The following is a 22381-nucleotide window of genomic DNA, read 5'->3' as shown; positions in this document are numbered from 1 at the left end:
ATGTTTGTAAAATTTTATGCCCGCTAATTCAAAAAATATTGTATTAATGGTATTGTATTTACCTATAACGCAGAAGAGAAACACTCTTCTCTAGGAACAGCTAAATGCACGTGCCAATGCGCGTGCCTTTAGCTTTATAATAACCTATCTGGGTTGTCTTATATTCATAAAATATTTTTTTATTGGAGATATAAAAATATGTAACACGATTACAGTTATAATCTCGGACCAGCAGCCAAAGATTCATCCAAATTCATTACTCAAGACTCTAGAGGAGAAAAAATAGGAATGTATTATTGCCGGATTACCAACAGGATATCCAAACTGTAAACGCAATAATACAATCAAACAACAAATCTATTTTCTCCTGAAAGTTATAATTATATCCAGCTTATGAAATATATCTCATGAAATAAAATTTTCGAACAAGATATCTATTACGTACTATATGATAAAAGAAATAACAGCTCTTGGAAACGCTTTTGCTATGTACGTTTTAAATATATTTTTTTTTTTTTTTAATTTAAAACGATAGAGTAAAGAAAAAAGTAATAATTCCCTTTAAAAACAAAAAAAAAGTACTACAGAAAATATTTAAAGACAGAATTATAATAAAATTGTATGATTGGTGTTTTGGGGAGGCGAAAAAGCATTCGAGTTATTATCGCCCGGGTTAAAATAATAGAGACTTCTTCTTGGATATTAAAAAATTGGAAAAATATAGTTAAGACTATGATGAAAATTAAGATAAGAATAGGGATAAAATTGAAAAAGTAAGAGATGCAACAATACATGAAACGTGAGTAACCAAATAATATCAAATTTTGACGGGTTAAATCTTATTAAGCATATTAATTCTTTTTAGAAGTAACAATACCCGGACTAGTACATTCTTTTCATTTCCTAGGACGCGTCGTATATCCCTCGGCAATTTAAATTTGCGACGTAAGGCTGCATAGCAGCAGATGCAGTCAATAGGATGATAAAAAGGATAATAAAAAGGAAGGATGATAAAAAGTCTAAACATCATTATGTCATCGCAGAATGCCCCTCAGGCCTCAAAGCGCCGTTTACTGGCGACCACCGTCGTGTCTTCGCTTATGTATGCCGTTCCGGCCTGGTGGCGCTCTATCGCCATCAGGCGCAACAAAGAGAGACTGGCGAGGACGCACAGGTGTGTGCTCCTAGGTGTTGTGTCCGCATACAGGACAGTGTCCTATGCCGCCCTGTGCGTGTTATCGGGTACACCTCCTATTGACCTAATCGCAAAAAAGAGGGTGGAGAGGGCACAAGGCAAGCCAGAACAAGAGGTCAGGGATGCCGTTTATAATATCTGGCAGGAAAGATGGTCGCAGGAAGCTGTGGGTCGATGGACGAGAACCCTCATCCCCAACATCAAGCCATGGTTGTCGAGAAGATTTGGTGAGGTTGATCATCACCTATCGCAGTTTTTTACAGGACATGGTTCCTTCAATAACTACCTGCACAAAATAGGCAAGAGAGAAGAGCCAATTTGCAACTACTGCAACGAGATAGAAGATGCTGAGCACACCTTTTTTGAGTGCAATAGGTGGGACACACTTAGACATAGTAAGGCACTCACAGGTATAACTCCAGAGACAACAATAGACTACATGCTAAGAAGCGAGTCAAACTGGAATAATTTTGCTAGTTTTATTAGACAAGTTGTTCTACAGAAATACTCCGATGAGAGAAGACAAGGTGTTGGCTAGAGGACTGGGTGGACAGCCTTGCTGGTGAGGTCCAGCATGCTGCGGTGTGTTGGCATTGATGAGCCACCAAGGACTCCACGGGTAACAGTCAGGCAAGAGCACACTGAATACTGAAGGGACCCGGTACCGCGTCGCGGCGAACTGGGTCTGGCGTAGTGTATTAGTATTGCCCTTTTGGGTCCCCAAGGGGCCAATATTGATAAAGAACTCTCAAAAAGAGCTAACCGGTAGGCCGACCTGCCTTGCCGGTATATAGCCGGTAGGTGGGGAGGCCTATTTGAGTTTAAAGACACTCCCCTGGGCGGCGTAATACCAGCAAGTCGGTCCGGCCCAGGGGAGCTGAGAGAAAAAAAAAAAAAAAAAAAGATGCAGTCCATAAGGATGAGGTGCACAATCAAGTGTCAGTTACTTCGGAAGCACAGTCGGGTGCTCTCCGCTGACAGGTGTCCGTGAGTAGCTTTGGTATTCCTAATCGCAGTCGACACAGGACCACTTTCTCACGGTGAATTTTCCTGCATGAATTTCCCTGCAAAGTCCCTTTGTAATAGGGTGTCTCAGTTGTAAGATGTAATGTAACTAGAAATCAATCCAATTACAATAGGGGCAATAAACTTAAAAGTAATAAAACTTATATAAATATAGGGTAATAAAATTTTCTCAATTTTTTTTTAGCTTTTATAATTTTGAAATAAACATGATTCCAGCCAACTCGAGGTCGTGACCAACAGGCTCTCTCTTCCTTTCTGTATTCACTAATCCTACTAAATAGAATGCTATAAAAATAAAATAAGATTTTTATTCTTCAGTGTTATACTTTTTTTTTAAATCTAACACTTCGGGAATGATTATTTTTAAAAACAGTTACACATTTTATAAATAATTTCCAACAGTTAAACATAGACCCGAAAATAAGTGTTTTCCATATAATAAGAAACTGAAGCGACCGGTTATCAAAACATTTCTTCCTATTCATTATAATTCTGGTTTGATATTTTAATAATGTACCGGTACGACTTTTAATGTTGGGAAAAATTACCCTTTGTTTTATTTATCTCTTTATATAAAACCAAAAGCAATCGATTACATAATATAACTTAATGCATTAAATTGGAAAAGTTATTCTTTATCTTGAATAGCTATTCTTTAAATTAACTTTATTTTTTAGCTGTTTGGCTGAACAGTAATACGCTTAAAGCTTTTTATAATAACATGAAGGTTTTTTTACAGTTTTTTACAAAACTTTACGTCAAAACGTCAAGCATATAATGCGAATATATAAAAGTAAAAAATGTATTAACTAAAACTTCAGTTAGTGAATCGCTTAAATAAATGTTATAAATTGGTGAGAAGACAAGAAATCAGGTCATAATTAGGGAATCTTAGAACACAATATATTGTTATCGCAGGAATAAATTACTCAATAAACGCCTCGTAAAAAAATTTGATAATTGACAATATTGTTATTTCTAACAACCGTTTAGTTAAGTAGATAAACCAAATTTTAAAATTGATTTTCTTTTTTGAAGAAAAATTTCGAATTCGTGGATATCCAAAAATAAAATCATACTACAAATGCTTTAATAAGTTTTATAAAAATTCTTTTTTTTTTAATTATTGTAGAACATTTGAATTTCTATCTGATTCATTACTTTCAAACACTCCTGAACCTACTAACAAAAAAACTGTAGATACTACAACCCAAAACGGTAGTCTAAATCATTTATTTAGATTAAAAGACAAATGGAAACATCTAGCGGTGTAATAAAACGTTTTTTAGAAGAATCACGATAGTGATGTCACAAAGGATTATAAAGAGACTCTAATATATCCCTACTATAATCGAGCAGTTATATGTACCAAGGGACAATTTTGATAAATAAACTAACTTATAATCTTTTGGTAATAATCTGATACATCCAGTGACAGTTACAACATTCAAAGCAAATTTAATTTCAAAAAATAGCTCATTAAAAATGCTGTGCCAAAGTATTGCATAACTTTCCCGGGTACATCAGTCAAATCATACAATACGTTGCACTTATTCAGCTTTTTCATTACAGAACCTTTTCAGCAAAGCTGAAGAGTCTGTGCAATTCAGTCATTAAAAGTCCTATTTTTATTTTCGTAATAAACATTTAAATATAAGTAACAAAAAAATATTGTCCTACTTTTTTTTAATTTTGGGGTTTTCCTGCAACAACGGGGCTTTTTTTATTGATTACAATGGTTACCAAAATAAGATTTAACCATAAAAATTTTCAAATTTCGAATAAAAAATGTTTGATTTTGAGGGGTCCTTTACCTTGTGGAGACAGTTTTGTAAAAAAAAGTTCATAAAGTTATCCTTAACTAAAAAAATCTTTTAAAAAAGAATTGTTTAAAAATATTGGAAAAATAAATTATAACTTTTAAGAAAGTAATTAAAAAAGAAGTTGCTCCTTATTTCGGTTCAGGATATATTATATGGTCATAAATTTTAACTGCCCTTAGAATGAAAGCGAAGGTTTTTTTTTAATAGTAATAAAAATTAAAAATGTTATAGCAAAAAACGAAACTGATAACACAGTTGTAGGACGTTCTCGGCACGCGGCTTTTCTCTAATGCGCGGCTTACACACACAACTTAATTTAAAACATTAATCGTATATATTTTAGAAATTCACTAAATTAACGGCGATTACACGTGCGCAAATATAATTTACAATTTTAGTAGCATTTTTTTAAAAACCTGTCCGATATTTAGAAATTTGGAGCGTAATGTTTATCGATGAATAATACAATGAAAGTGTTGACGAGAATTATTACCTGTTCTGTGCATTTCTCTTTTACTTGTGTAATAACTCTTTTAATAACGCCAGTCATAACAGGAGCACCATCAGTTGGAAGAGAAACTAGTTTTTGTAATAATAAAATATATTTAATAGCATCCGCGTCAAAAATCTTAACCCCAGTGGTTGTACCGTGCATTGGGATAATCTCCAGAAGCTCTTCACTTACTTTCAAGTTCGCATCACATCCGCGAATAAAAGCAGCTAGCTGAGTTTTATCTTGCACGTCTGTGCTTTCATAAATTACAATGGAATAAGTTGCAAATGTTAGAATTATTGATGTTAGTTGATTACGTAAATTTTCGGCCATATCTTCCATTTTGCTGGCAACGGTATTTCTTTTTAAGCTTATATTTTTGATTTTTTTTATAGTTTTGGACACTATACTTTGACTTCCTGAATCATAAATTCGCTAATAAATTCCCCTTCAGTGAATGATTTCTACTTGGTTGCACTTAAAGGCGACATCAAATAGCTCATTTTTTACAGCAACTGTGTTATCTTCAATAGGTTTGGAAAATATGATTTGTTGTTTTTGAAGTATCGACCTTAATTCTAAAACTTTATCTTCCCGAAACTTCCCTACATATTTATCATAATTTTCTTTAGGAATTGTATCATAGTGTCTTTTAATATTATTCTCTTTACAAACCGCTATGGAGTTTCTGCATATCAAAAAAAAATTATTTTTTTTCCTTAAATACGAAAGTACTGTAATTCCCAATTTTCTTGAAAATTGCGATGTTCTTCTTCAATTGGTCGTTTTTTGCTCATACTTGTGGAGGGATTGTGCATTGTTTAAATAAATTATCATTTAAACACTAAACAAAGGACACTACTTTTTTAAATCAGATGAAAATTGTTATGTGCAAACTAAATTAGAACGCAGCATTCGTTCATCGACTGCTAACTAGTAATAATCGTGAACGAGTCGTTACTTCGATTCGATTCTTTATACTGAACGAAAGAATTGAGAATCGGTTTGCGGAAAAAACCGATTCTGTTCACGATTCTCAACAATGAATTGGATAAGGGTTAGGAAACCAAATCTTTCTCAGTTATGATTCGGTTCGATTCATATCAATCTTTCTTGAGTCGAATAAGAGTTGATAAGAAAAGAATCAAAGACATTAAGTAGGGATGCATCAGTTGAATCGAACAGAAGTAAGTATAAAGAGAGATGAACCGTTGAACATGGGTGAGGAAGAGAAGAGAGCATGCGCTCTAGAGTTTACAGTACTAGTAGTGGGGTCAAGGAAAAGAATCGTTGAATCGGAGGAACGATTCTTTTTTAAGAATCCTTTCTAAGAATCAATTCCAAAGAATCGATTCCTGAAAAAGAATCGTTTATCCCACTACTACTGCTTCCAATTCTACTGGAATTTCGTGACTCATTGTCATGCACAAAGTATAACTGTTCTTAATTAAGAAAGCGTACCGGCCTCCGTGGCGCGAGTGGTAATGTCTCGTTCGTTCATCCAGAGGTCCCGAATTCGAATCCCGGTCAGGCATGGCATTTTCATACACGCTGCAAATCAATATTTTGATATTGATTTGCAGCAAAACTGAAATATTTCGATATTTCAATTTTGATCGATCACCATACTTTCCCTTCTGTATAGCTGTAGCTTCGATATATCTACTATATATATATATACGGGAAAGTAAAAGATTATATATTTAGAGGTGGTGAATAAATTTACAAAAAGCTCTCTAAAAATATTCAAATATAGATTAAGCTTAACATATTTCTACAAATAAAGTTTTCTCTAAATTAAACAACCCCTCCAATAAAGGTTAAAACAAAGACGTAAAAATTTTCAAAAAATCTTTTTAGTGTTAAATTTATAATTTTAAAAAACTGTAGTTTTTTTATAGCTCTATACATGATGTATAAATATATCAAAATATTTCTTTTACATATTTGAACCGAAGGAAGATAGAACAAAAAACATATAATTCAATTTTAAGAGCTGAGAGTTGATTTTTTAGAAGTTTTTAAATTATTTATATGTTCTTAAACAGAAATACATTTTGACTGTTTGTAGCATAAAGATTTGCCCAAGTAAAGTTTTTTTCTAAAGTCCCTCTGAAGAAAATCTAAATTGTGTTATTTGCGATATCCCCAATCCCCTAAACGAAATATGAAAAAATTAGTATGATTAATGCACCTATATAGAAATATTGAGCCACATTTGAAAATCCATTCAGTCAATCCTAACATATAAGGCCAAAAGCAGTGCATCTGCGTATGTTTTTTTGGTCTAGATGTACTAGCTGGACTCCAAAATGTAAAGACCAGTAAAAAACCAGATATCCCATTTTTGCATGATCACCGTAGTTGCCACTTTAATACAGGTATTCTAGCTATATTTTCTGGCAAAATAACAATTTATAACTTAATGTACAGTATTACAATTTATTCTAAACGATGTAGTCTACTGCTGAGGTTAGGATAGTCTGAAAAAAATACTTCCAACATATTATTTTTAAAATCAATTAATTGTTACAAACGAATTAATAGTAAACTACCTTTTTTAATCAGAAAGATATAAAATCGAAAATATTAACAAAAAATAATAAGAGGTTTAAGTGGGTATACCCTATAACTTACGGCTAATTTTACATCACTTTTTGAGCTACAGTTGTTAGAAAGCACATTATAACAGTTAATTAAGTCTATTATTTTAAATAAAATATGAATACTAATAATAATTATTATTTTACAACTCTAAAATACATTACTAAATGAAAGTATTCCAAAAATGAAGAAGCATTGTCGCAGCAAAGATATCATCAGTTCCGTTTGAGCAATAACTAACGAGTACAAACAAGAAATAAAAAGAGTGATTAACCTGTTAACAATTGTTCCCTTAACCTTAAATCTTGTTCGATGAAAAAATCTGATATTTCATTATTAATATCTATCTTTTAATATAGTGAACACATATGCCAAAATAAAATAGATTTTATTAATATGGGTAATGAAATCAAATAATCTGTACCAGTAAAACAACTTGTCCTGACTGACTGATTCATCAATGCACAGCAAAAATTACTGGAACTAAATGATGAAAATTTTTATACACGTTGTTCTTACGGTAAAAGTGCACAGTAAGAAAGGATTTTTGAAATTCCGAGTTTAACAGATTAAAATGGAGTAACAATGAAATTTACTATTTTTTTTTTTAATTTCTCGGTAATAAATGAAGATATCAGTTTAATTTTAAGTATATGTAATCTTCATTTAAATATCTAAAAAACGAATTTTAGATTTTTTTTAAATTCCGAGTTTAAAGGGTTAAAATTGGTTTTGATTTTTTTTTTTTTAAAACCCGGTTATTCTTTTTTATTTATCAGTGTCAAACTTGTTGAAAAATTGATTTTTGGTGTGTGTAATTTTCCTATCAATATCTAAAAACCAATTTTTAGTATTTTTCGAAATTTGTCCTTGAAAGGGGTGAAGAAAGGTAGAAAATATTTGAATAGTGATTGCAAGTTTTTCCCATTTCCAACTATATTAATATATAGTCGAAACTATATATATTAACATATATTAGCTTGAAAATGATCTTCAGATAAATACCTAAAAATCATTTTCAAGCCTTTTTTGAATTTCGATTATTGAAGAGCTGCGACTGTGTACGGCGGGACGGTTCAACCAACACCGCCACTGTTATTGTTTGTGTGACCTAACAGGCTGTACCTGTCACTGGTTATTTGACGAAAACACAAAAAATAAAAGTAACTAAAAGATTTATTTAAAAATGAGAAACCTTCTGGTGGTATTTGTTGGGTAACGCTTACAACCGGGAAATTCATATTTTTACTAGTACTAAGTACGGGTAACTAGTTATCTTTAAGATGGAGGCCGACTGTTTCAAAATCCACATTCTTAGATCACTTAGAGTTTTGGGTCCTATACTGACTAAACTGTTGCTCTGAAGAAATTACAATATACTGATTTTTTTTTCATAAATTGAACAGGCTTTAATCTTTACTTATCACTATTACTCTAAGCACTTGTTTAATGCGCACTGCGAAGTCTAAGGGGCAGAGCCCTCTGGTTAGACAGAAAGGGAAAGCGAAGCGTGCCATGACCGGCCAAATATCCCCTGACCGCGACGGGAAACACAAGTAACCATACAGCGCGGGTGAAGCCGGGACGAGAGGATTCTAGTATTAATATAGATTCGTTGGGATTCATACAGTGACGTAATTTAATTTTAATTATTATCATTTGAAATATTTATTGTGATCAACCTTCGATTGATAACAATTAACAGTCGACTTTTAATTAGGTAAATACACTGTTATCAGGTAATTAATATAAAAAAGAGAAATTGATTAAATACGAGTAGCATCATTTCATTGCAATGCACAGAAACAGTTGCATTCGTAATATACACGTTTGTACATGTCTAAAACATTGAATAGAGTATACACATATTAAGTAATTTTTATATTTATGTTGTATCAACTACGCTTCTATAATGAAATGAAAAGTAGATACCATTCAACTTTTTATCTACATACTTAATCAAAATATTATAACAAATTATTGGTCTAATTATAATATTGTATAGGGCCTAGGGTACAATGTAGCTTGCATACATTTGCGTATAACAGAACATTATAATTATTTAAATTAGTATCATTTATTCGTAGATCTAATTAAAGTATCCAAAATAACGCAATTTAATTTATACGTCAAAAAATTTGTCGATGTTAAAAAATTTACGTCAAAAAATTTTTTACTGTTATCAGAATTGTGTTAACATGACGTGTTAATTAATCTTTTTCTATAGATAACGGTGCGTAACGTTTTATGTTATAACAGTACATTAAGAATAACAGAGAATTACAACTTTAGTCGTAATTAATTAGTACATTAAGAATAACAGAGCTATTGGAGGGTACAAAAAATAATACAAAAAGTTTTCAAAATTTTTATAAACTTCCTTTATATTACTTAGTCGTACTTCAATCAAATTATTATATATTGCAAGAGTTTAATTAGTAGGCTAATTTGGATTTCAAAAGATAACATCATGTACTGAAATTTTAAAATATTTATAAAATATCAAACAAATTTTCAATTAAACATTTACTATACAATATAATGAAATTCGAAACTACAAAAATTCAAATTAGTAAACTCAAATTCAAAACTACAAAAACTTCCGTACCAGGTTTTTGTCATTTTTTTTATGTAAAACGACTATCGGATTTGTCGTCTGCGACCCAAAAACCCCGTATAGCCGGTTTAGAGATTTTGCAATTTTTTATACCCACATCTTTAATCTCCACCCTTAATTTACTCTCGTATGGGGGGATGTTTGCAGAAGTAATGATGGAATATTGTATTGTCACCCGATTTTTGAGGAGGACATCGCAAGAGGTCTGAGTAAAAAAGATAAGGTAGAAAATGTAGAAGAAGAATGGGAGAATGTTAAAAGGAAATTCTTAAATCAGCAGAAGCAAACTTAGGCGGAATAAAGAGAACTGGTAGAAAACCTGGGTTTCAGACGATATATTGCAGCTGATGGATGAACGTAGAAAATATAAGAATGCTAGTGAAGAAGAAAGTAAAAGGAACTATCGGCAATTAAGAAATGCTATAAACAGGAAGTGCAAACTGGCGAAAGAAGAGTGGATTAAAGAAAGGTGTTCAGAAGTGGAAAGAGAAATGAACATTGGTAAAATAGACGGAGCATACAGGAAAGTTAAGGAAAATTTTGGGGTACATAAATTAAAATCTAATAATGTGTTAAACAAAGATGGTACACCAATATATAAAACGAAAGGTAAAGTCGATAGATGGGTGGAATATATTGAAGAGTTATACGGAGGAAATGAATTAGAAAATGGTGTTATAGAGGAAGAAGAGGAGGTTGAGGAGGATGAAATGGGAGAAACAATACTGAGATCTGAATTTAAGAGAGCATTAAAAGATTTAAATGGCAGAAAGGCTCCTGGAATAGACGGAATACCAGTATGAATTACTGCGCAGTGCAGGTGAGGAAGCGATTGATAGATTATACAAACTGGTGTGTAATATTTATGGAAAAGGGGAATTTCCGTCAGACTTCAAAAAAAGTGATAAGTCATGATACCAAAGAAAGCAGGGGCAGATAAATGTGAAGAATACAGAACAATTAGTTTAACTAGTGACGCATCAAAAATCTTAACTAGAATTCTATACAGAAGAATTGAGAGGAGAGTGGAAGTGGTAGGAGAAGATTTGGTTTGAGGAAAAGTATAGGGACAAGGGAAGCAATTTTAGGCCTCAGATTAATAGTAGAAGGAAGATTAAAGAAAAACAATCCAACATACTTGGCGTTTATAGACCTAGAAAAGGCATTCGATAACGTAGACTGGAATAAAATGTTCAGCATTTTAAAAAAATGAGGTTTCAAATACAGAGATAGAAGAACAATTGCTAACATGTACAGGAACCAAACAGCAACAGTAACAATTGAAGAACATAAGAAAGAAGCCGTAATAAGAAAGGGAGTCCGACAAGGATGTTCCCTATCTCCGTTACTTTTTAATCTTTACATGGAACTAGTAGTTAATGATGTTAAAGAACAATTTAGATTCGGAGTAACAGTACAAGGTGAAGAGATAAAGATGCTATGATTTGCTGATGATATAGTAATTCTAGCCGAGAGTAAAAAGGATTTAGAAGAAATAATGAACGGCATAGATGAAGTCCTACGCAAGAACTATCGCATGAAAATAAACAAATACAAAACAAAAGTAATGAAATGTAGTAGAAATAATAAAGATGGACCGCTGAATGTGAAAATAGGAGGAGAAAAGATTATGGAGGTAGAAGAATTTTGTTATTTGGGAGGTAGAATTACTAAAGATGGACGAAGCAGGAGCGATATAAAATGCCGAATAGCACAAGCTAAACGAACCTTCAGTAAGAAATATAATTTGTTTACATCAAAATTTAATTTAAATGTTTCAGAAAAGATTTTTAAAAGTATATGTTTGGAGTGTCGCTTTATATGGAAGTGAAACTTGGACAATCGGAGTATCTGAGAAGAAAAGATTAGAAGCTTTTGAAATGTGGTGCTGTAGGAGAATGTTAAAAAACAGATGGGTGGATAAAGTGACAAATGAAGAGGTATTGCGGCAAATAGATGAAGAAAGAAGCATTTGGAAAAATATAGTTAAAAGAAGAGACAGACTTATAGGCCACATACTAAGGCATCCTGGAATAGTCGCTTTAATATTGGAAGGACAGGTAGAAGGGAAAAATTGTGTAGGCAGGCCACGTTTGGAATATGTAAAACAAATTGTTAGGGATGTAGGATGTAGAAGGTATACTGAAATGAAACGACTAGCACTAGATAGGGAATCTTGGAGAGCTGCATCAAACCAGTCAAATGACTGAAGACAAAAAAAAACCGACCTTCGTAACTGTGCAAAATTTCATCAATCGCCAATGTCAGGAAGTATGTTAGATTTAGGATGCCAGATTAGAGTACAAAAAAAAAACATTGTGAATTAAAGAAAAGCAAGTTAAAATACAAATATAGAATATCTCTGCAAATAGATACTTGATGCTACTCAACATTAAAGATCTAATTTGGCCACCACATGACTTCCTTGTACGACTATTAAATCTTACCAACATTTTTTTTTTATAATGAAAAGTATACAAAATTTTATTTCACTAATATCTTCTCATTTTTTCATTTTTTTTAATATTTTTATTGTTATTATTGAATTATTACTTATTGTATTTTTTTTTACAATAAGAGGTTAATAACTCAATATTAATAAATCAATATATTTAAATTAAAGAAAAAAGGAAATGAAGTCCGATTCGAACCAACGTGCAATTGATCTTCCCCTTCTAAGATCAATATATTTCATTAATTAAAATTTTATTTGGCTATAACTTTGGAACCAATGAAAATAAGTACTACTTATGATATATTTGAAATGCTCTCAATGAGGATTTAATACTGCAATTAAGAAAAATTCCAAAATCCAAAAGTTTTTGGATTTAGGACTTTTTTGGACACTTTTGGTCTAGTTGACTGCAATCGATAGGGGAGGTGCACAACTAAATGTTAAAACAGTCCTAAATCCAAAATTTCAACATTCTACGGATAGTCGTTTTTGAGTTATGCGAAATACGTACGTACGTACGTACAAACGTCAAAGTAGTCAAAATGGATTCAGGGATGGTCAATATGGATATTTTCGCTGAAATCTGAAAACCGAAATTTTTCGCATAAATTCGAAATCGAAATTTTTTCGTTTTTTTTATACAAATAAAATCGCAGTAAAACTAATGAAAATTAACCTAATATAATTAAAATTAAAATAGTACAACCAGTCTCCGGATGGCCAAGATACGATATGAGATGTATCAACCGACTCCACTGAAAATCGAACATGAAAGAAAATTTTAAACAATTTATCTTTCATAATATGTAGATTTAAATATATTTCCTTACTTCCTGCTTTTATCCGTTTACTATCATGTTTTAATTTTGAAGTTTGCGCTTCCAGTATAGAACGAACTAAAGTTTTAATTCCATAAACAATTTTCGGCTACAACAATAGCACTCGACACACTGCTAACTGACCATTGTTATTCCTCAACGTACTAACAAAACGTAATGCGCACGCAACTGTTCCTAACCACCGATGCATCTCAAAGATATGACAAACGCAACACAATCCATATGTATCATAATGTTATTGTTTAATGGCTCTTTTAAAGCACTGAAATAAAATACTTAACAAATATTAGTCAACGTAGTTAGTGTTGTGTAAAAAAATAATCTTCAGTCGAATATTTCTTAACGTACACTCTTTCTTCCTTTGTCTCATTTCAACTGTTTTATTTATAAAATGTACTTCCAATTTATTAACGCATCAACTAATGTTACTTTTTTTTAAAGTTGTGTATACAATATTTTTATTTACTTACTCTTCCTCCGGAAACTGCAGGGCCTACGCTCAATTTAATGATGTATTTTTATTTGTATTTTTAATGATAAATAAATTTTTAATGCGTAAAAAAATTCTAAACAAAGAACCTATCGATAAAAGTCAAAGTTGCAAAAATTTATCTTCGGAGGTATACCCACCTAACATTTCAATTTGTACTTGGGATTAAAATGTTTTATAACTAAACCCATACCCAAACAATTTGCTTGATGAAAATGGTACACTCCATTCTTGGATAAATAGTATTACAATATTTCATTATTTTTTCAACATTTATCATAATCCATATTTTTAATTTAATTTCAAATTTTAGTACTATATTTACAGTAAAATTTCATAATATAGCCCATTTGGATTATTTTGTAATATTTCAGTGAACATGATAAGCCACTGAAAATATAACAACATTATTAAATGAACGATTTAGGTAACCTGTATTACTCATCCTACATCATTATTCAGTTTTTCACTCTGTGTCTAATTTATTACAAACTGAATAAATTATAAAACATCTACTGCCATTACAGCGATAATAAACATACTTACACAGACAAACACACATTTATTGAACTTAAAATATGGAATAGTATTATGAAAAATAAATTATACCGAGTCAATTATACTGTACATACACACACTTTTTTTAATTTTATAAATTTCCTTAAAACATAATACCTGATATCAAATTTCTTTTTCATAATTTATAAACTAAAACGTTTTGATCCTTTTATTGTTTAAAACCAGTAACGGCTCAATTTTTATCTTTAAAATGGTCAAGACGCTGACAAGTTTTAAAGTTTGTGCTTTATTCATGCAATTTACGAAGAGATTCAAATTAATATTAAATTTAAAAATGTATGTCTTCAGGATATAATGGAGCAAATATTGTTACTTTCAAAATTATATAAACTATCGCCTTGATATTGCAATAATTAATTTTTCTAACTTTGGTTAAGCCGACTAGACTAATGACAAATGAAGTTAATTTAAATCAAATTGTAATAAACTTTATCATTATCATGGTTTATTAATCGATCTAACAAATGTTTGTATTCACACTGTAAAATTTTAACAAGTACCCCTCTGCCCACTATTGATGAATAATTTGTACTACACAAATTTATGCTTGTTCTTAAATTAAATCAATAATGATGACTGATTAAAAAATGCTAAAATGTTTAGTGAAAGTTTGTATGAAAGATTTATCCATTAACTCTGTGGTTCCTGACTTACTTCTCAATTTCTAACTGAGAATAGTTAGCAAAAAAACCATATTTACAAAAAGTATACAACTTTTTTTTAAAGTTAAATTATTATTCAGGCGTTAATTTCTTTATTAGAGATAATTTTTCTGATTATTTTTAAATTATAGTTATTTTCATCTACAAAAAAAAATTTAAGGTCAGGAAGAACCATTTAATGTTATCTTTTTCAGAAAAAAAATTTTTAATAAACGTAAAATTAAAAAAAATATTCTTACATACAGTTCCTTATCGTTAACATGATGTCATTTATCAAACATAATGCAGAAACCGCATCATGTTTGATAAAGTAAATTTCCCACTAGTGTAATTCTGATATAATATGTATATTTTTAAAAATATTTCTAGCAAATCTTTAGATGAATTTGCAACAATGTTGAAAGATAATTTATTTCTCCGAGTTTCTATATTTGTAATCAGCTAAATGCTTCATTTTATCACTATTAATTTGTCCTGCATATCACAATTTATAACTATTATCTTTACTAATCAATTTATAAATGTACACTTTTTTTATAGCTTCAGTTTTATCTTTGTTTCCAAGGGGAAGTAAAATCCTAGACTACTGGTCATCTAATGTGACATGTTCACCCTAGAATACTCATTATTTTTAAGTGATTTTGTTAAATCACAACTATATAATGTCTTCTGTTTATATGACACAATACATAATTAAATGTTTGATAACATGATGTACAATGCAACGTAAGTATATTGAGGTTCATTTAATATTTATGCATATATTAGAAAGTAAATTTAGCATATAGAAACAGGATCTATCAAGTGATTTAAGAATTCAATTGCCTCAACAAATTATTCAATTGTTATCCTTCTTTACTGATCATAAACAAAAACAATACTTCATTTTGTGTGAACCATTGCCTATGATCCAAATAAAGCTTACTGTTTACTATTATTATTTTTTTATGTAAAAATAGTAGAGTAGTGAAAGATTATTAACTTCACATCATGACTAAGTTTCATAGACTAGGCTAATAAAGCATTGAATGCTTAATATTTGTTCCTAGTAATTCTTCATATTAAATATCCATTTGTCTTTATCAACAGAGCAAGATTAAATAAATGTTATGAGAATCATATTAAACTGAGACAGATCTTTTTTAATAATAAGTAACTTTATTCTTAATCTTTATTCTTAATATCAAAAGATATGTCTATCTTTTCTCAACATATCATCAACTAGAAGTAATGAACAAGGGTATTCAAATGTGAAACAACGCCAAAACATTTTTTCTGGGGATATTTAACTGTTAGATATGAGACATTGATGTATTTTCATCTGAAGCTATTTTAATGTATGGAACTCTTTACCCCTGAACATTAAAATGTCACTCGGAAAACAATATGATCCAGTGTTGGAGTAGTTTTTCTCTTACGTCCACATTTGCCTTTCCTTTGAGGAACCAGTTTATTTAAGTTTTAAAAGGCTGAAACGCTTCTATGATTCTGTGTATTGTAATTCCTAATATATTTTAGAAATGTTTGCCTACATTTATGTATTCTATTATTTTCTTCTTTTACAAAGTAATTATAATTTACCAGTCTAAAAGATCCTTTCTTTTTCCTGTGTGTGTAGCTACATCTTATGAATCGATGCTAAATTATGTGCATGAAGAGATTAAGAATAAAGTTACTTATTATTAAAAAATGATCTGTCTCAGTTTAATACACATTACTGTATACATGTGTGTGTGTGAGTGTATTCCTTAAAAATTATATGTGAAAATTAAATACTTTATGAAGTTAGTGAGTAAAAATAGAACCCCACCTAAGGTGTGGGAAATAATTAGATACTACTAATTTTTTTTTCATAGTTTTACTGATAGTCGTGTATTATACAATTTGGTAGTCAGTACAATAATAGTGTATTGTACACTATTATGAATAAAGTTACTTATTAAAATTTGTTGATTTGTAATTCTGGCTTTCAGGTTTTCATCCAGAAGGGTCTGGGGTCTAGGTTTGAATGGTAGTCAAGCTTGGTATTTTTCATAAGCAACAAAATTATTCATAATTAACTTAACTGCTAAAATAATAAATAATAAATGCTTGTCTACACTTGTTATATCAATATATAAGAGATCTGTGTTCAAAAACTATTTAGAATTGCTATTTTTTCACATTTTACAGAATTTATTTATCTCAAAAAATAAGGGAGTTAGGTAACTGTAATTGGCCCTATACCTGTAGTTACAGGAGGAATAATAAACTTTTTAAAAATTAGCATTAGGTATAATAATAACGAGCTCTGAAAATAAGTTTAAGTTAAGGTCATGTTATTTAAATCCTTAGTATGCTCCATACAGGATGTGACTCTGCTATCTGTTACTGTCTGCATGTAATTCTTTACATGATTAAGATTTACGTAAAGTATAATTACATATTGATCAGAATAAAACATTTATTAATATACTAATACTACAACTTACTAAAGATAGAGCACAAAGATTAAAATTTTACATGAACATTTAGCGTGACCATACATTCAAAATTTTTGGGGCAATCGTAAACTTTACAGCTGAGTCCTGGTGAATTTAAAAAACAGTGTTTGGGAGGTTTATGCCAATTATTTATGCATGGAAATTGCCAAGTAAAAAACTGTAGATATTATGATTTCATTTTCAATCATTAAAGAACCCACCACTTTAAACTAATAAACATTGAAGTTTTAAAGTTGATGATTTTTGACTTTAGCTGAGATAATTTTTAATGAAATGCAACTTTTAACCTCAACAGATTTTACCAGCACTTTTAATAAATGATGCTACTTAAAAAATAAGTACTGTAATAATAGCACTTAATAAAAAATTATATTTAAATAAATTTATTACATAATAATAGATATATAGATTAATTAAAGGGGATATTTTATCTCATCATTACAGTGGTATAATACATGTACATGATGAATGTTCCCAATGCATAAAAATTTAGTATGTACATCAGTTTTATGTAAATTTTTTTACATAAAAGTCAGATAAATGATAAATGTGCCCAAATGCGTACAGATTTAATATGGATATAACTTATGTAAATTTTTAAAATAAATAAATATAAATAAAATACATTACATGACATGCTCCAGTGTATGCATCTGGGTATTCCGCATACAAAAAAGATTCAATATAAACTTTATGTACACAGGAATAATTGGCTACACATTCTGTTTGATTTGATATTAATGCATCAGTTCCTTTCAGTTGGTCATGATCTTCAGTTGAATACTTAAAAAAAAAACTGAATAACTGTTAGTAAACAAAGAACAAATTAGCAACAAAATATTTACCGTTTTAGAAACTTGAATATTATGTAGAAGGCTCTCCTATGGTTATTTGATTTTTTCTTTTTTTTTACTAATCTTCGACCTATCTTCTTCCTTAAAAAGAGGAAGAAACACTGTCTTATCTTAAAGTGATGATCATCAGAACAAAATTATTTCTTTATCTACTTACGCTATGCTTAATTTTCTCTAGTTAACTTGCTGGTCTGATGGAAAGAATAATGTGATGACAAAATGTGAATAGGTACTATATTATGATGAAACTGTAAAAAAGTAATTAATAACAAAAAGGGGGACAAAAATTAAGGAAAAAAGGTATTATTAAGATGTGATTCTAAATAACAAAGGAATAGTGAAGATTTATATTTAAAATATTGGCTTTATTCTTTATAGTACTATAAAATAGTTCTTTTAATTTATTTCACTATATTTTATAGTGATAATTATAAAAATATTGCCTGAGTTTATGGAAGTTTTAAAACTAAATTAGTATAGATAAATCTGAAGAACCCTAATCTCAGACAGAAAGGCTGGAATCATCCTGAGATTAAATTTTTATAACCTCCACCACAATGTACTGTAGCATAAAAATGTTTTTATATTTTTTAATTACTAACACTTCTTACTAGCATCATAGATACCAAAATTCTGACTTTTACAATATTGTTCTGGATAGTGTATTTAAAGCATATACATTTTTTTACTGTTACATAAAAGACATTATCTGCACCAGTTTCTATTTCAAAAGCATCATTAATTTTCTTATTCTTTTTTTCTGATATCAGTCAGCTTTAGATATACTGCTTTAGAACTGTTATCTTATAGTTACTAGTCTTGTTTAACTATACCCCAAATTAAACTGCAATCAACGCTAAATAGAAAAAAAATTGTAAATGATGAGCAGAAACAATGCTTCCATCAGAAGATATTGCAAATAAAGCAGCTTTACTAGGGTAGATGATAAACTTCTGCTGACGGGGATATAGAGACAGAATAAAATAATATAAATGTCCTTCATCCTATAGTACAGTGAGTGTATATTATATTGAATCACTGAATTACCTTACAAGATGTTCATAAGGATAGCCAGCAGAGATGAAAATGAATAGTGAAAAAAATATATTTATATTTGCAAAATAGTTAGATAACTATAATATAAGAAACAAATCAAGGAGTACAGTAAACCCTCATTCTCGGCAGGTTATGTTATCACATTTACTGTGATTAAATACACTTTATTAAGCATTTTTTTCATTTTACTATTTGTAGCTTGGAATAAAAAATAATTAGGATAAACTTGTAAAATAGCTTCATTTAAAAAACGCAACATTTTTTTATTAGTTATATTTTTCATTCTGTTCTACATAATTTAATATTATGAATATTACATTATTTTTGAGAATAATTTGTTGTTTAATTTACAAAATAATTTATTATTGTATTCTTTTTAAAAAAAAAACTATAGTTGTAGTAGTTTTGAAGATAAAGCAAGATAGGAAAGAAGATTATAAAGAATAAATAAAAAAATGTCAAAAGGTGAAAAATAAACTTACTATTTCTCAGTAAGCAGTTTTAGTATTGAGTAAGAATCTTCAATAACTAATTCTTCAGAATTGTAATAAATTTTAAGTTTTAACATATTAATACACTGGGTCTATTTTTTTTAACGAACTTAAAATCGTAGAAGATTTCAATTTGATCTATATTTTAGTATCTGTGAATGAAATTTAGAATAATGTTTATATTTTATTATAATTTTTAATTATCTGAGAACAAAATGGTGTTAAAACAGCAAATAGCTAGTACATCCACCAGCATGAACTGGTTCAGAACTGTTTAGACTTGCTGTATTTAAGGAAGATTAAAGTACCTAAATTTTCAGCAGTTGTAGCATTTTTTTTATAAAGTCGTGTCGTTTAAATAAATATATCCAGCCGGCACATAATCTTTAATAGGAACTGAAGTTCCTATTTTCTCCTCATTGGTAATTAAAAAAAAATTACCCAACTATATTTTTTGGATAATATAAATGATGCAAATCTGCCTTCTTAGAATTAATAGGGATGATTTACCAATATATCATTTGTGTTATTTCCCTCTATTAACATTTTGGAGGATTTTATCTTAACTGTTATTCCTATAATGAAATGGAGAAACAAATGTACAAAACTCTTGCCTGTGAAAGAGTTTATTTCTCCCTTGATTGAAAAGTTATTCAGCAGGACTATGAGAGTATGATTCTCATAACATTTATTTAATCTTGCTCTGTTGATAAAGACAAATGGATATTTAATATGAAGAATTACTAGGAACAAATATTAAGCATTCAATGCTTTATTAGCCTAGTCTTTGAAACTTAGTCATGATGTGAAGTTAATCATCTTTCACTACTCTACTATTTTTATATAAAAAAATAATAATAGTAAACAGTAAGCTTTATTTGGATCATAGGCAATGGTTCACACAAAATGAAGCAGCAATCTACAGTATATGATTCTGTAAGTTTAGTGAATTTATTCATGTTTTCTTTGCTTAGAATTGAAGAAATATTGTTTTTGTTTATGATCAGTAAAGAAGGATAACAAGTGAATAATTTGTTGAGGCAATTGAATTCTCAAATCACTTGATAGATCCTGTTTCTATATGCAAAATTGCAACTTGTCTACAGATTGAAATTCACTTAATAGCTTTTCTAATTTTCATAAACTTTGTCAAATCTTGTCAATTCTTTCGGAAATTGTATCGAACAGTTTTTTTTTTATTGTTAATTCTTTCGGTGCTTCTAAAACTTACACAAACACATCAGAAAATACAAAAACAAGAATGATGGTGATCTTGTTGCAGATCACTATTAATAAGACATTTGATGCCATGTGGAAATTGCGAAGAAGCAGGGAGGCTGAGCTATTTGTGATGTGGTTGTGAGCTGAGCCTATACCGGCGGAACACTGATTTCAATGCACCGGTTCTAAATTTAGAACAGTTGCTCATCTCCCATCTGTAGAGGAGGCTTTACAGCCTCACGATGGAAGCATGGCAGCAAGAATGGCACGCTACGACTAAGGGAAGGTCCTCATATGGATTTATACAGGATCTGGGGGGATGGTATACCTCTCCATCATTTTTAAGGGCAAGGGGTGCTCATGTGCTCTCCAATCATGTAAATTTAAACCAATATTTGTTTTGGTTCCACCTGGCAGCTGATGAGCTGTGAGTCTGTGGGAGGTCCAGTCGAATGAACACGTGATGTTTGACTGCCCAGCTTTTGGGGGGGCCAGAATTCAGACCACCCTGGAACATAGAGGTCAAGGAGGAAATTGGCCAGTCACAAGCGGTGAGTCAATCTGGCAAGAGCCACATTGTCGGACTGTGTGATGTTTCTTGATGTGCTTGCTTTTTTCAACTGACTTCAGTAGGTTACCTAAGGGAAAAAACTCCTACCGCGCTGCTGTAGGAAGCTAACCGAGAAATATGTGGCTGGGTTCCAGCCAGATTAAGGCTCCAAGTGCTTTAATGGTGGACAGGTACTTGCTGGCATTCAGCGGCCTAGGCGTGGCAGCAAATTGCTGTCTTTGACGAGATAAATTAATTATAGATAGTCATGTTTTAGTAGTTGACAGGGTGTGCCTACCCACTTAAGTGATATATGACAAGTGGGCGGTGGGACACACAAGCGAGTGGTGTATGGTATCATGCTTCTTCTGCTCACACTTCTAGGTTAGCTCTAGAAGCTAGTTAGGACGCTGATCGCTAAACTGTTTTGTGGCTCAGTAGCAGTTTATGGCACAGACTTTCAGTCTTATACTTTAGAGCGACTGAACGGGGTGGTGGCGGAAAAAATACATGATATGCGAATTGCACTAAAACTCCGGCCGAAACCGCTCTCACGAGTTGTGCGGGGAAGACTGCAGTCGGATCCGCACAATGGAGGGAAAGCCAAGCCGAAGGGCGGCTTCCGCAAACTTTGTGAAGGCGGAAAACAGCGGTGCGGTGATCGGTCCTGAGCGGGAAGTTGCTGGAGGGAAGCCTGCTGTGCGGCAGGTGAACTCGGGATCCGACAGTTTCGGGCGGATTGAGAAGATGAGGGCAGAATGGTCCAAAATCTCCTCTAAAAAGGAGTCGGGGGTTGCACTGGAACTTCGACAGTTATGTCGACTCCTACTTGAGTTGCGTTGTTGGTCTCGGGTCTGACACTTAATTGAGGGACTCCAGGTCGCCAACCTTGCCTTTGATTCGGTCGTGTCACAGCTAGCGTGTCACAAGGGGTACGGTCAAT

The sequence above is a fragment of the Lycorma delicatula genome, chromosome 1 (assembly GCF_047948215.1).
Source record: "Lycorma delicatula isolate Av1 chromosome 1, ASM4794821v1, whole genome shotgun sequence".
Classification (NCBI taxonomy): domain Eukaryota; kingdom Metazoa; phylum Arthropoda; class Insecta; order Hemiptera; family Fulgoridae; genus Lycorma; species Lycorma delicatula.
This window is presented reverse-complemented; position numbering follows the sequence as displayed.